Genomic DNA, 16961 nt, shown 5'->3' with positions numbered 1-16961 from the left:
CTCTCCCCCCGTTCTTGCACGCAACACATTCCGCCCGAAGGAGTGCGAGAAGGAAGAGGGGAGTGATTGTTGGAGAAACGGCGAAAGGGGGTAAAGCGCGCATTTGACGCCTCGCGACTCCCTTTTTTTCTTAAAGTGTGATGTTTGCTCTCAACGCCGTGCTGTTGGCATACTGCACCAAGAATTAGGTCTCAGAGAAATTAGGAGTTAATATTGTTGCCTACATCCTGCTTCCCTGCTTCCAGCCACACGACGGCTTCCCTTACAAACCGTTTGACTATACGAAAATCTGCGTTTAATACGCTTTTTCTGGGCGTATGAGTTCCTCGGTAAGAGTTACCCGTATGAGATCATGTAACTTTTCCCTGAACATGTCAAACTCTGCCAACAATCACTTGCTTTAAGGTTAATTGCCTGTGTACCGCCACCAAGTAAGTGCGCAAACAGCATTAATAAGCATGCTAGCGTACACTGGCTCCCGGGTGATATTATTATTTACTCATTTTGTAAAGCTGATATACCCACAGTTTAACGAATGTAAGGTGAGAAAATAAATATAGACAGCGTTCGACAACCTGTGTTTGCTTAGGTAATTCTATCTCGCCAGAAATGCTTCACCTGAGGCACAGCACCTCAAAGGAGCATTAAAGTGGTATCTAACATGGCCAAAAACTGCTGTCATCTTGTAAAGCAGTATGTGAGAAACATTCCCACAAAATATTTCTGTCCAAAGTTGTTTCACCACGGTACAATTAATTTGGAAAATCGCTGCCGCGGTGACAGGCCGGAGCGCTCCAACTGCAGACCACACCCACTCTACTGTGACGTTGGTGGTAGAGAGCCCCTCATTCGTTCGTAGGAAGAACCGTCTGCTACGAACATTGCGAGCTGTTTCTTGTTGACTTCTATCCTTTATATGATTTATATCACGTTTTCTAAAAAAACAAAGCCATATATGCAGCCTGAGAAAATAACATTACGATCACAAGAGAAACACATATCCGTGGCTTCTGTGCAATCTCAGAATTCACAGTAGCAGAAAGCAAGTGATGGCGGCGGTATTGTGGAGCCACCTGTTAGCCACTGAACCAACTGCGCGGTGAAAGCGGTCGGACAGGCTGCACACTGTCGAGAAGTACGGAATTTTCGCTGTACAAGCGCAGTTAATTTTGGGCTGCACCACTCGCTCTTCCCGTCGTGTCTGCGGCCCCCAAAAAATCGTGGTTTTGTCGTGGACAGCCTTCAAACCCTCCATTTCGGACATCACGTAGCCGGGGAAGGCATGGTGTCTCCGAAGCGGTAGCAGACGCTCCGGCCTGCGCGATGTTGCTCACCTCGATCATGTGATCCCAGGTCCAATGAGGAGCGTCCTCACCACTTGCGTCACCTAGTGACGCGTGTGGTGGCGCTCATCACGTGCCTATCGTGAAGGCGAAGGAGGGTGTTTCGCGCACGGGAGGTTCAGAGAGCTATTGTAGGCATCCCAATTTCGCTACGGTTGTACTAATTGTGGGAAAACTGTTTTCGGGCCTCTAGACTGCTCTTTTAAAGCAAAGTCGGCGGTACGTTTGGAGTGCAATGAATGGCTATAGCGATATCTCATTGTGTTTCCGATGTACAGAGTGTTTCACGAAAAATGAGCTAAAGTTTTTTTTTAGCAGCACAGGTGGCACGAGACGTATCTTCGTCTTGGGGCACGGTCGTGAGCAGAGAGCAGCTCCTAGACGCTCAGAGAGCGGACGGCCTTTGTCAGCGTGTGTCGCTGTGGATAGCTGAGCAAGACTCGGCGGACACCGGAACGACTGACGGACGGCACGACTCCTATCTGCTGTGCGGGGATGGCATCCTTTTCAGATACATACCCCAGGCGGATGAGGACGACGGCTCATCCCCGTTCAGAGTCGTGGTGCCACGGATGTCGTGTTGCGACATGACCAGGAATGAGGCAGGATGTAACAAAGTATGTTCGTACTTGTCCCGTATGCCACAGAGCGAAACCTCGTGGTGGTTTACCCCTTGGGCGCTTACAGCCTGTTCAGAGCAAACCCTGGCAGATAGTTGCTTGTGATGTGATGGGACCATTTCCCCGTAGTCCTAGAGGTAACCAGTATTTGTTCGTGGTTACTGACCATTTCACGAAATGGGTTGAGCTGTTTCCTCTCAGGACACAGAGAGTGTGGGAAAAACTACTCGACACATTTTGCCGGTTCGGGTTTCCCGCACAACTGATCACCGACAACGCAACCTACTTTACAAGTAAGGTGTTCTCAGATTCTTGCGCTGTCTTAGGCATTCAGCATAAGAAGACTTCCCCGTATTACCCTCAGGCTAACATTACTGGAACGTGTTAATCGGAACCTGAAAATGATGTTGGTTGCTTTTACTAGCCAGCACCACCGTGATTGGGATATTCGCCTGGCCGAGCTGGCGTTCGCTACACGGACGACGTTCAACAGGTCCACAGGATTCACCTCGGCGTTCCTGAACTTGGGACGAGAGGCCCCTTTTCCAGGGGAGAATGCTCTGGGCCTCCAGGATGGTGCTACCCGGCCTCCTTATTCAAGGTTTGCTGAGGACCTCCGGAGTCGACTGGACGATGCAGGCCGGACGGCTCGGGAGAATCTGGACGTCGCAAGGTTGGTCCAGGCTCGCCAGTACAACCGTGGACGTCGGAACCTCACCTACAGCGTCGGTGACCTCGTCCTTCGACGGACTCACCCGCTAAGTGATGCGTCACCAGGCTTTGCAGCTTCACTCGCAGATAGGTGGGACGGCACATTCGAGGTAAGTGCGTGCTCCTCCGGCCTCACTTACAGGGGGGGGGGGGGATATGTTTATTTAGAAAAAGAAAGGAAAGGTCAGCCAGACGAAGGTCGGCTTGCTATTCCAAACAAAAAGGCAAAGAAGGGAAGAAGGAAAGAAAACGGAAGAAAAGCTTCGTCGCTGCGACACCGGCGAAGAGACTGGGCCAGTTCACATCTCGGACTTGAAGCCTTACCATCTCCGAGACCCTGACGGAGAGGAGCCCGATTTGCAACCTGCCTCCCTCCAGGATCTGGACCCGGATCCCGTTCCCGGACCTGCGTCCAGCCGCTACAACTTGCGTCCCCGCAGGCGGCGCACGTAGCTGCCACTATCTCCATCGCTAAGCATAGTGCTTGTGATATAGTGTTTTATTAGTGTGATTTCTGTTGCACAGTTTTCCGCTATGTCTCGTCTGGGGAGTGCCTTTTTCAGGCATTCACGGCTTGGGGTTTCCCTCTCACCGTTTCCCTTTTACCTCTCACAGATGCAGCATCGCTCGGTTCCCGGAACCCGCCGTCAGACCGCGAGAACCCGTGAGCCCGTCAGTCCACCGCATCGGCCAGCCTCCCACTCCCGCCCGGCACAGAACACTCTCCGTGTTACGGGCTCGGCCTCCGTCCGGCAGCACTCCGTGGCCACCTGGACCGTGGTGTCCCACGGCCAGCCAGTGTCCTGGGCCTTCCAATCACGCTGGACTGCCCATCCGCGACCTCTCCACGGGGACGACCTCATCCGCACCCCAGCCCCCTTCCGGGAATTAACTCTCTCCGAGTGGCACCCGGCCGATCCCCTGCAGCCCCTGACAGCAGAAGAGAGAAGACTACTGTGTCCGGTGTGCGAAGTCCCGGAGGTACATCGAACCACCCACCACCGGGGACCCCTCCACCAGGCCCGTACTGAAGCTGCCCGCACGGCCACCAACGTCAACAGTGCACTGGCCACGCTGAGGCGCCTCCGGCCTGAATTACTGACAGACACGCACCCCCCTCAGGCTCCTCTGGTACCGCAGGCACCACGACCGCCGCCCAACGCGGAAGACATCCTCCTCGGCCTTCCGGAAGACTTAATGTCCGTATAATCTTGTGCGGGGGGGATATCTAATCAGAAGATACGGGGCACGCAGTGCCACGGTGACAGCAAGGGGGCGTGGCAGACGAACGTGGTATAAAAGCAAGGGTCTCGTTAAAACTATGGTCATTTCGTTTGGCTTTGTCTCGATGGCTGAGAGGACAATAAATCTGGTATGTTTGCTTGAATCCGCTTTTGTACTGCTTGTTCCTTCGCGCACGGGACGGACGGGCTGACGCCCCGGGGTTGTGGAAACGCGGGTTTCCACAGTGTGTTTAAATATGGTTCTTCGCACACCAAAAAGACGGACTGCAAAGTATTACCAGTGGCGTGAGGACACTGAAACTATTATTTTGTTTACAATTAATTAATGAAGTGGAATTAATTAGTCAGTTTTTTAATTATAAGGATTAGAGCCGAAATGTCAATGACAGATATAGCGGGCGATACAAGGGCACGAAACTCTTTGAATGCAGGTTTGTTACTCTAACGGAGCTTGCTTCATCGTTATTTCATTTTTTTATGTCTGTGTTCCACGTCTTCCATGTTGTGAAAAGTAGCGGTAGCAGAGAATGAGTCCGCCGCCACCCCTATTTGTAGCGGAATTACTTTTCCCGTTTCCAAATTAAAATGTAGCGCGATCGCTACTCCGCTATTGGAAAAAGTAGCGAATACGGCAGCAGCTCTATGTATAACACTGCCCGAAAGCCATGTTCTCAAACATGCTCCATAGGCTCACTGTTGCAGGTGAAGCGACGCATAAAGTCTGTGCACCTTGTAGAATGGTTTCCAGCACATTATCTGTACACACCTCCCATAGGATTATGCTTTCAAGCCACGGCTGCATTTGTTTGTCATTGCTGTACACGGCCCATTTAAACCTTGGGTCCAGAAACACTGCAATGTTCGCGGTTTAATCGACTTTGTAGGTTGCAAACCGTAACAAGACAGCATTGAGGAGAGAATGTGCAAATCTGAATTCACCTTCCAGTCTACCAAGACGGGGATACCACGATATTCCACCGTTAAGAATCCGCCGTTTAAAATCCCAGATTTCTAAATTAAAGCTTTAATATGAAGAATGGCGGAACGATAGTGTTGAATAATACATATTACTGACAAACCTTGCAGTACTTCGTGATTTTCACGTCAGTAGAAGTCAGTGTCGTGAATAAAAATCAGGTTTTTGGCGACCGTTAGGCTTACCATGGCGGTCACATCAGAGTAGCAAAAATTACTAGGTTTTGGTTAGGTCAGGTTAGTTTTCAGAGGTTAGGTTAGTTAGGTGTTTTTTGACAGTGCACCACACCGTTGGGGGGCTTCCCACAGTTGGGCACGCATGCAACGCTACGCTAGTCCCGTTTGGGATTTTGAGCATATGGGATTCTAAACGGTGGATTCTTAACGGTGGCAATTCGGGGTACCCCCACCAAGACATTCCAGTAGTCCAAAAATTATGAAGTAGTTAATCAATTGATAAGTTTAATGTGCCCGAACATGACATGACAGTCTGACATGACATTAACGGATATTTTTCTGCACTGGAGGCAACAGTGGCGTCATACAGGGGCTTAAGCGTACAAACAAGGCCAGAGGAACGTTTCTATTCCTCTGCTGTCAGACAGTCAACAGATGTACTGGTAGAAGTTACAAGTTCAACTGTAACGGGTTCCTTCAAATCTAAAAGTCTTGCAAGCATCAAGTACTGACTGTTCCACTGAGTTGCAACGCCCTGCGCTATGTTCCAAAGCTCTCTCCATCACCCCTCACCCTGTTGTTCGCTTCTTCTCACTCTATGCCCTCTGCATTAAATTTTCTGCTGGTTTGGGTCTTGTGTTGTCCTTCTCGTCTTGTGTGTCCCTTAAACTCAACGAAATCTTACCTCTTTCTACGCTACACCACACTGCTTGCACCATTCTTACTTACTCATTGATATTACGGTTGTTTCCAGCGATATCTGCGGTCTCTCCTCCGCGCCCAACTCCCGACGGCGGCGTCGGAGAATTTTGGAACCCATGTGGATCAGCATGCCCTCTCGTCTGCGGTAAACCTCATCCAACTTTATGCACTCTAAACTGCGTTCGCAGGTGCGACTGCAAAGAGGGCTATATCCGAGATGGTAGCGAGGAAGGTCGTTGCATACCGCTGAGGTTCTGCCTCGAGGTTCCGGAGTCGCCTGTGTATCCTTAGTAAATTACCGTACTATATATATATATATAGTTGAAATAAATGGGAGACAGAAGACGAAAGTGGGGGAAGTAACAAAAAAGGGGTTTATTAAAACTTAAAAATCATAAAAGTTAGGGAGGATGTCTACGTTACGGCGGAAGCTCCGCCTTCTTCGGGACAAAAGAGCTAAATGTGGCCATATATATATATATATACTGAAAAAAATAGCCGGAGCTCTTTGGCTGCACGTATAGCATATGTTTGTAACTCAAACGTCGCCATGCCAGTACTGGACAGCTGTTTCGGCCTTGTTGGGCCTCATCAACAGTACGCAGGCAGGTAACGTTTGAGTGGATGGCGTCAGAAGGTCACGTAACACGTGATTCCTCCCGTCAGAGTGAGATAACTCACTCACTGGGCTTTCATATATATATTGCAGAAGATGAAAAATGAAACAGCCGCGACGTGGAATATGAGCGAAAGGAAATGGGACACAGCGACGGATTTGAGGTGTTAATAGAATACAAACAAATGTTTATTTTACATATTATTTAGGAAATGGCGAAGTCTCGACGTTTCGGAGGGAAGCTCCTCCTTCTTCGGGACAGGAGAGGCAACAAGTCTGTCCAAGGCCTTTATGGATTCAGCTTGCTGACGTAATCTTGTGTATTCGCGCCACCTGGCGTTCGTCCATGAGTCACATTCTGGAAGGTTTGTCACTGTCCGGTGTGGTGTCACTGCCCTGACGTTCCGGGATCTTCTGAAGTCAGAGCTGGGGGTCATCGTCTTTCTTTCAAAGGCATCGTCCGTGGTGAAATCGTTATCTGGGAGTCCGGGGTTTAGGTCATCGTGTCTGAAAGCCTAAGGTGGCCTCCTCGGGAAGTCGTCGTTTGGGGCGTTGTTGTTCTCGTGGCCCTGTTGCTTCATCAATACGCTCCTTGCAGTAGAGTTTCTCCAGCAGCTGGAGCGCCCTCTACAAGCCACGTGTTAACATTTGAGTAGTAACTTCGGGCGGGTCTCCTGCTTTCCTACGGTTTGACTTGTTTCGCTAAATGGTGTCCATTCAAGCGAAGCTTATTACAGTCGCTCAGTACAGCGCACATTTATTTAGTGGCTCTAGGTTAGACAAAGCTACACTGCACGTTTGTAATTTTTTTGTAATGAAACATGTATAAGACGCGACGAGCTTGCTATACATTACTCTAGCCAGGCAAATCTCGCCGAAATGAAAAAGGAGTCGAATACTCCCACTTTCTTCCGTGGGTTTGACATTTTTACGGTTGCTGGTTTTTACTGGTTTCTTTTTCTTGTTATGCTTTTCTTTCTTTTCTCTTTTTTTTTTTGCGGTGTGTTTTACGTTTTCACGTTTCTGGCGGATGGGTTGGTGTTCTCTTTTGATACATTCCTTGTGGAATTCGAGGGAGAGGAGAAATGGCGGTACTACACCATCATCCCGATAGGAAAGGCCCGTAATAGATAATAGTGAGTTTTAGCATACCGCACGCTGTCGCTTTTGCGTATACATAAGGGATAGCCTCTTGGTTCTGCGCAAGTCGCTGCTTGTGTCTTGCGCGTGCGAACCACCAACGCTTTCCCTTACGTGCGCAAAGGCGTCAGCGTACGTTTTACCACGGTTATACTGAAACTCAGTATTAAGTGCGCAGCAATTTAAGCGGAAATCCACCCCTCTCATTACAGGGCTTTCTAAACGGCAACAACGCAAAACGGCGTCAGTGCATGTGTCTGACTTTTTAGCTCCCCGGCACTGGGGTTTTAACGCTTTTATTCATGAACCTCAAGAGACCTTACGTAATTATTAAGCTAAAGGTGCCGTCATGTCTACTGTTCAATGAAAGAATGTCTACAAATTGCTGTGTAGTTCTGCATTTTTGAAATTTCATTTTCATTTCGAACGTTTCTGCAGAATATACTATTAAAGTTGTGCAATGCGCTCTCACAAATATAATTTCGTTGATACCAGAGAGCCACCAGGCCAAGGAAACGCCAGCTCAGTATCCGCGGCAGTTTTAATTGAAATTCATTGTCACCTGTACCGTTTATGCAAACTCAGGGACCAACGTAGCCGTGAGCTACCTCTCCGCGTGTTTTAACTCTACATATCTAACAAAAACCATAAGCATACCCTAACCGTTCAACCGCAACATAACAATTGGGCAAATCGACAACTTCTGAGATTACATGCGTGCGGAAATAGAATTTCGCAAAAGTCAGGGATTTTGGCATGAGTCTAAGCCAGCACACGTTACGACAATACCCCAGGAAATCTTCAGACGAATGATGTGCATTCACAGATCCTTGACCCTTTGACAGCGCTACTTTGTCCAAAAAAATGTCCAGGCAGTTCATGGGCCAGAAACCGTGTCATAACAACAACCAACAACTTTAGCTACAGGAAGGGAGTTGCCTCAGGACAGAAGCCGCCGATATTTCGAACAGAGACTGTTCTTCTTCTGGGCACCGTCCTCATCATTGGCATGGTATTTAAAGGGTTAGGTGTGACGTCACACCTAACCCTTTAAATACCATGCCAATGATGAGGACGGTGCCCAGAAGAAGAACAGTCTCTGTTCGAAATATCGGCGGCTTCTGTCCTGAGGCAAATCCCTTCCTACATCTCTACCGGTTCGCTGGATTTCTACCCATCTACAACTTTAGCTACAGTATTTCTAAGGCCAAGTAGAGCGGGAACAGCCGCAACGCAGCCAAATCGTGTAGTCAAAGCAAGCGAGGATACGCACCCTTTACTACCCGACATTTTGCGCAGCGCCGGTAGGGGACATACGACGCTGGCTCCACCTGCGTAGTGCAAGGAGCGGATAGTCCATGTAAGGAGAAGTCATCTATCGGGTTTTTCCGTAGCATTGTCCGTACTGCGGTGATGTCCTCCAGCCATATCTGAAAGAGAAGAAGAACAGGGCGAGACGGAGAGTTTCTAACTGTTGACAGCATACCGGGATCTTCATTGATTGCGGATTTAAACTTATAAATAAAATATGACTCGCGTTGTTCCCTGCATCTGTCAGAATTGAAATTTGATTCAAGAATAAAAAGGGAAACGTCATTTATTGAGTGTCCGGGCTGTTTGAAATGGCGGGAAACAGGAAGCTTCGGCTTCTTGCTAACGTCTGATCTGTGGTTATTAAACCTGATTCTGAAGGATGACTTTGTCCCACATACTGACATTCACATGCTTTACACTGAATGACGTAGATGATGTTAGAGGAATTACAGTCAAAATCTCCGCTGATTTTGATGGAAAAGTTCGAATTTGTACTTATGACAATCTGGGTACTTTGCATTAGCTTGAAGATTTGACATCTGCTGCCGCCACAAGGGCGACAGCCGGTCAGAGAAGCATCCGGTTTGTTAACTTTTGACCTAACCAGGCAATCCTGTAGGTTCTCCGACTGGAGAAGGATACTGTGGTGGCGACGGAGTATACCGTTAATATTTGGAGCATTCCCGCCGAAAGTTACAACGAGGTTGACGCCGTCGTTGTCCGATGGTCTAGTGCGTTTTTCGAATAAGGTTCGGCGATCGATATTGCGGGCTTTGTCTAGGGCATTCTCAACTAGGCTTGTAGGAAATTTGCGGTTGACAAACGCGCGTTTCAGTTGATCAAGATTTCTGTCTAGGTTTTCGTTGTTGGAACAGATACGTCTATATCGCAGCGCCTGGCTGTAAGGTATAGCGAGTTTAGTGTGGCGCGGGTGGCAGCTGCTATAAGAAAGATACTGTTGGGAGTCAGTAGGTTTGCGGTAGAGATCAGTGGAGATGACCCCGTCGGTTAATGTAACTTGAACGTCGAGGAAGTTAACTGTTACAGTGGAATATGAATGAGTAAATTTGATGGAAGGGTGAACTTGATTGATGTCGTTAATAAATTCATTTAGATCATCCTCTGAATGCGGCCATATCATGAAAATGTCATCAAGGAAGCGCTCGTAGAAGGTTGGCTTTTTCTCACATTTGGACAAAAAATCTTCTTCTAGGGACCCCATAAAAATGTTGGCATAACTCGGCGCCATCTTAGTGCCCATGGCCGATCCGTTAACTTGTAAGTAGTGCTTGCCATCGAATTCAAAGTTATTGTTTTTGAGAATTAGATTGAGAAAAGTGGAAAGAACAATGGGGTCAAATGCATGACCTGAGTAATTTTGGAATGCCTCCTCTGCTGCGAGGATGCCGTCGTCGTGCGGGATGTTTGTGTAGAGGGAGGACACGTCTAGCGTAACTAATATGCTCGAAGGGGAAGGTTCACACTCCGTTAGTAATTCGAGAAAATGGTTTGTGTCGTTAATGTAAGAAGGCAGTTGCGACCGCAATATACCTCCGCGACTGCCTTCTTACATTCCACAGATCAGACGTTAGCAAGAAGCCGAAGCTTCCTGTTTCCCGCCATTTCAAACAGCCCGGACACTCAATAAATGACGTCTCCCTTTTTATTCTTGAATCAAATTTCAATTCTGACAGATGCAGGGAACAACGCGAGTCATATTTTATTTATAAGTTTAAATCCGCAATCAATGAAGATCCCGGTATACTGTCAACAGTTAAAAACTTAAACAATTAGCTATCCTCCGTCTCGCACTGTTCTTCTTCTCTTTCAGATATGGCTGGAGGACATCCCCGCAGTACGGACAATGCTACGGAAAAACCCGATAGATGACTTCTCCTTACATGGACTATTGATAAATCAACAGGGCCACGAGAACAACAACGCCCCAAACGACGACTTCCCGAGGAGGCCACCTTAGGCTTTCAGACACGATGACCTAAACCCCGGACTCCCAGATAATGATTTCACCACGGACGATGCCTTTGAAAGAAAGACGATGACCCCCAGCTCTGACTTCAGAAGATCCCGGAACGTCAGGGCAGTGACACCACACCGGACAGTGACAAACCTTCCAGAACGTGACTCATCGACGAACGCCAGGTGGCGCGAATACACAAGATTACGTCAGCAAGCTGAATCCATAAAGGCCTTGGACAGACTTGTTGCCTCTTCTGTCCTGAAGAAGGAGGAGCTTCCATCCGAAACGTCGACACTTCCCCTTTCCTAAATAATGTTTTAATTATGTAAAATAAACCTTTGTTTATATTCTATTAACACCTCAAATGCGTCGCTGTGTCCCCTTTCCTTTCGCTTATATATATATATATCCTCTGGTGCTGCCGCATCGTTCCATGAGTATCTGTTTATCTGCGTGCAGCCATAGAAGCCATGTTAATCTGTAAGTTTGAATTACAAACACATCTAGTATCATTTATTTGTTCCTTTAATGGCTTTTTTCCCTGCATTATGATTCACTGGCTTGCACTGTGGCATTGAGGAGTGCTCAGTCACCCTCCCAGGTGTATATCGCTCGCTGAGTGACCCCTGGTTTGCCAATTCGGAACGATGCGCAGCTACCCAGGGCCGACGAGCCGCAAACACGGCGAAACACGTGTCCTCTGGTGCTGCCGCATCGTTTCATGAGTATCTGTTTATCTGCGTGCAGCCATAGAAGCCATGTTAATCTGTAAGTTTGAAATACAAACACATCTAGTATCATTTATTTGTTCCTTTAATGACTTTTTTCCCTGCATTATGATTCACTGGCTTGCACTGTGGCATTGAGGAGTGCTCAGTCACCCTCCCAGGTGTATATCGCTCGCTGAGTGACCCCTGGTTTGCCAATTCGGAACGATGCGCAGCTACCCAGGGCCGACGAGCCGCAAACACGGCGAAACACGTGTCCTCTGGTGCTGCCGCATCGTTTCATGGGTATCTGTTTATCTGCGTGCAGCCATAGAAGCCATGTTAATCTGTAAGTTTGAATTACAAACACATCTAGTATCATTTATTTGTTCCTTTAATGGCTTTTTCCCTGCATTATGATTCACTGGCTTGCACTGTGGCATTGAGGAGTGCTCAGTCACCCTCCCAGGTGTATATCGCTCGCTGAGTGACCCCTGGTTTGCCAATTCGGAACGATGCGCAGCTACCCAGGGCCGACGAGCCGCAAACACGGCGAAACACGTGTCCTCTGGTGCTGCCGCATCGTTTCATGAGTATCTGTTTATCTGCGTGCAGCCATAGAAGCCATGTTAATCTGTAAGTTTGAATTACAAACACATCTAGTATCATTTATTTGTTCCTTTAATGGCTTTTTCCCCTGCATTATGATTCACTGGCTTGCACTGTGGCATTGAGGAGTGCTCAGTCACCCTCCCAGGTGTATATCGCTCGCTGAGTGACCCCTGGTTTGCCAATTCGGAACGATGCGCAGCTACCCAGGTCCGACGAGCCGCAAACACGGCGAAACACGTGTCCTCTGGTGCTGCCGCATCGTTTCATGAGTATCTGTTTATCTGCGTGCAGCCATAGAAGCCATGTTAATCTGTAAGTTTGAATTACAAACACATCTAGTATCATTTATTTGTTCCTTTAATGGCTTTTTCCCCTGCATTATGATTCACTGGCTTGCACTGTGGCATTGAGGAGTGCTCAGTCACCCTCCCAGGTGTGTATCGCTCGCTGAGTGACCCCTGGTTTGCCAATTCGGAACGATGCGCAGCTACCCAGGGCCGACGAGCCGCAAACACGGCGAAACACGTGTCCTCTGGTGCTGCCGCATCGTTTCATGAGTATCTGTTTATCTGCGTGCAGCCATAGAAGCCATGTTAATCTGTAAGTTTGAATTACAAACACATCTAGTATCATTTATTTGTTCCTTTAATGGCTTTTTTCCCTGCATTATGATTCACTGGCTTGCACTGGGGCATTGAGGAGTGCTCAGTCACCCTCCCAGGTGTATATCGCTCGCTGAGTGACCCCTGGTTTGCCAATTCGGAACGATGCGCAGCTACCCAGGGCCGACGAGCCGCAAACACGGCGAAACACGTGTCCCCTGGTGCTGCCGCATCGTTTCATGAGTATCTGTTTATCTGCGTGCAGCCATAGAAGCCATGTTAATCTGTAAGTTTGAATTACAAACACATCTAGTATCATTTATTTGTTCCTTTAATGGCTTTTTTCCCTGCATTATGATTCACTGGCTTGCACTGTGGCATTGAGGAGTGCTCAGTCACCCTCCCAGGTGTATATCGCTCGCTGAGTGACCCCTGGTTTGCCAATTCGGAACGATGCGCAGCTACCCAGGGCCGACGAGCCGCAAACACGGCGAAACACGTGTCCTCTGGTGCTGCCGCATCGTTTCATGAGTATCTGTTTATCTGCGTGCAGCCATAGAAGCCATGTTAATCTGTAAGTTTGAATTACAAACACATCTAGTATCATTTATTTGTTCCTTTAATGGCTTTTTCCCCTGCATTATGATTCACTGGCTTGCACTGTGGCATTGAGGAGTGCTCAGTCACCCTCCCAGGTGTATATCGCTCGCTGAGTGACCCCTGGTTTGCCAATTCGGAACGATGCGCAGCTACCCAGGGCCGACGAGCCGCAAACACGGCGAAACACGTGTCCTCTGGTGGTGCCGCATCGTTTCATGAGTATCTGTTTATCTGCGTGCAGCCATAGAAGCCATGTTAATCTGTAAGTTTGAATTACAAACACATCTAGTATCATTTATTTGTTCCTTTAATGGCTTTTTTCCCTGCATTATGATTCACTGGCTTGCACTGTGGCATTGAGGAGTGCTCAGTCACCCTCCCAGGTGTATATTGCTCGCTGAGTGACCCCTGGTTTGCCAATTCGGAACGATGCGCAGCTACCCAGGGCCGACGAGCCGCAAACACGGCGAAACACGTGTCCTCTGGTGGTGCCGCATCGTTTCATGAGTATCTGTTTATCTGCGTGCAGCCATAGAAGCCATGTTAATCTGTAAGTTTGAATTACAAACACATCTAGTATCATTTATTTGTTCCTTTAATGGCTTTTTTCCCTGCATTATGATTCACTGGCTTGCACTGTGGCATTGAGGAGTGCTCAGTCACCCTCCCAGGTGTATATCGCTCGCTGAGTGACCCCTGGTTTGCCAATTCGGAACGATGCGCAGCTACCCAGGGCCGACGAGCCGCAAACACGGCGAAACACGTGTCCTCTGGTGCTGCCGCATCGTTTCATGAGTATCTGTTTATCTGCGTGCAGCCATAGAAGCCATGTTAATCTGTAAGTTTGAATTACAAACACATCTAGTATCATTTATTTGTTCCTTTAATGGCTTTTTTCCCTGCATTATGATTCACTGGCTTGCACTGTGGCATTGAGGAGTGCTCAGTCACCCTCCCAGGTGTATATCGCTCGCTGAGTGACCCCTGGTTTGCCAATTCGGAACGATGCGCAGCTACCCAGGGCCGACGAGCCGCAAACACGGCGAAACACGTGTCCTCTGGTGCTGCCGCATCGTTTCATGAGTATCTATATATGTATATATAGTTGAAATAAATGGGAGACAGAAGACGAAGGTAGGGGAAGTAACAAAAAAAGGGGTTTATTAAAACTTAAAAATTATAAAAGTTAGGGAGGATGTCTACGTTACGGCGGAAGCTCCGCCTTCTTCGGGACAAAAGAGCTAAAAAGCTCTTTTAGCTCTTTTGTCCCAAAGAAGGCGGAGCTTCCGCCGTAACGTAGATATCCTCCCTAACTTTTATAATTTCTAAGTTTCTACATCTGCTCTAAGCTGCTCATCTACACCGTCCATCCCCGCAGTGGTCCCACTGGTCGCGCCTCTCAAGTGCTCAAATGGACCAAGTGTTCGACGCAGACCCCCAATGGAACATCTCTGTTAATCTCTTGCCTAGTCCTAGTGAATCAGTTCAACTTAGTCACATCACTTTTTAAAATAATATAGCAGTGAGCTGTTTACCTTAAGGAGCGGTTTCCCAGCCAACGTGCATGTCCTGGGTACTAGAACGACATTACAGTCCCAGCGTCATCCGTGGGGAGAGTACGAAGGGAAAAGCAAGACAATGTAGAGCTGTAGGTCAGCAGTGTCACAGTCATATGTGTACAAGCCGTCTGACGTGTGTGTGCGCGTATCCAGGATGTTTGCTCTAACGTGTCCAGAAATTATATTTAAAGCGAGCAATAAAAGAAACGCAAGTGGTACTTTTCTGCCACTTGAGTAAGAAACAGGTACTGCTTCACTAGTAGCACCTGTTTCTTAGTCAAGTAGTTGAAAAGTAGCGCTCGTTTCTCTTTTATCGCTCGCTTTAAATAAAATTTCTGGGCACGTTAGAGCAAACACCCTGTATATTACGCCCATTGAGAGTTTACAAGACAGTCACGGGCTTCGTACGATTCGGATCAAGCGCGCTTATTCGATGGGTTGAAAACACGTATACTCCTTCTTACTTGCGAAAATACTCCAAAAGCCGGGAGATGACATAACGAACGAAAGAGAGGACTCCGACTTAACGTAACAAATAACAACTTTAAGCAGACGTTTCGCCTAAAAAGGGAAAGGCATATTCGCGGATAAAGGGAAAGGCACGGTTATATTGGACACGGAGGACTACCGTACGAAGATGCAAGAGATCCTCGACGATGCTGCACATTTCGTCCCATTGGCACATGACCCGACGGCTAAAGCGGAACGCTCTTTGGTGGACCACCTCCGTCAGTTAAAGAAGAAGGGCCACCAAGATGATGTTACCTACCGCCGCCTCTTCTCATCGGACGGTGCTACTCCCAGAATTTACGGCCTCCCCAAGATACACAAGCCTGGGTGCCCTTTGAGACCGATTGTCTCGTTCATCGGGTCGCCGACGTACAACCTGTCCAAGTATATAGTAGAACTTGTGACTCCCGTTACCGATAACAACAACTTTGACGGTGCGCAATTCGAAGGAGTTTGTCGAGCTGGTCCGGACGCAGGCCCCCAGCAACAACGATGTCATGGTGTCATTCGATGTGGTGTCACTGTTCACCAACGTTCCGAAGGATCTCGCGGTACGAGTGGCGGAGGACCGACTACGGAAGGACAGCACCCTGCCATCACGGACGTCACTCACAGTTGAAGAGGTAGCTATACTTCTGAGATTCTGCCTCAATCAAACTCATTTCTGCTTCAACGGCAAGTGTTATCATCAAATCGAAGGATGCCCTATGGGAAGCCCTGTATCAGTGACGTTGGCAAACTTGGTCATGGAACACATTGAAGAGACGGCCATGGAACGGTTCTCCCGCCCAGTTAAGTTCTACCGGCGCTACGTAGATGACACGTTCGTCATCCTAGACAGGAACCACGTCGAGGAATTCCACTAGGTTCTGAACTCCATCGAATCATCGATCAATTTCACGTATGAAGTCGAACAGGGCGGCAAGCTTCCTTTCTTGGATATATGTGTATGCTGGGACAGTACGGGGAGCATCCATACGTGTGTCTACAGAAAGTCCTGCGATACCGGCACTTTCCTAAGTTTTGAATCACATCACCCCACGGAACATAAGCGAAGTGTGGTGCGAACTTTATTGCATCGTTCAGAGCAATTGTCATCTTGCAGCGAGCTACGGGCATGTGAAGATGCGACGACCTCCGCTTCCCTGGACAAGCGAGGCTACCCACACAGGTTTATTGAGGACACCCGGAAACGTATGCAGCTACGCAAACCGCAAGATGAGGACCGCTCCCGCCTGACCCGGGTCACAATTCCATACGTCAAAGGCGTTTCAGAATGTATCCGCCGGGCACTACTTCCATTGGAAATCTGGACGACCTTCAGACCGCACGTTAAACTGCGCAGCCTCATCTCCAAGCCGAAGGACATTGTCGCCCCAGCAGACCAGTCTGGCGTGGTTTACAAGCTACAATGCCTAGACTGTGACACGTGTAATATTGGCGAGACAGGCCGAAAAAGAAGGACCCGCATAAAAGAACACAAGAGCGACGTCCGGAACGCCACACATGCCACACGGCTTAGGAGGAGGAGGAGGAGTGTCGTTGGGAGGA

The sequence above is a fragment of the Ornithodoros turicata genome, unplaced genomic scaffold, assembly GCF_037126465.1.
Source record: "Ornithodoros turicata isolate Travis unplaced genomic scaffold, ASM3712646v1 Chromosome13, whole genome shotgun sequence".
Taxonomy (NCBI): domain Eukaryota; kingdom Metazoa; phylum Arthropoda; class Arachnida; order Ixodida; family Argasidae; genus Ornithodoros; species Ornithodoros turicata.
Note: the sequence above shows the minus strand (reverse complement) of the source record.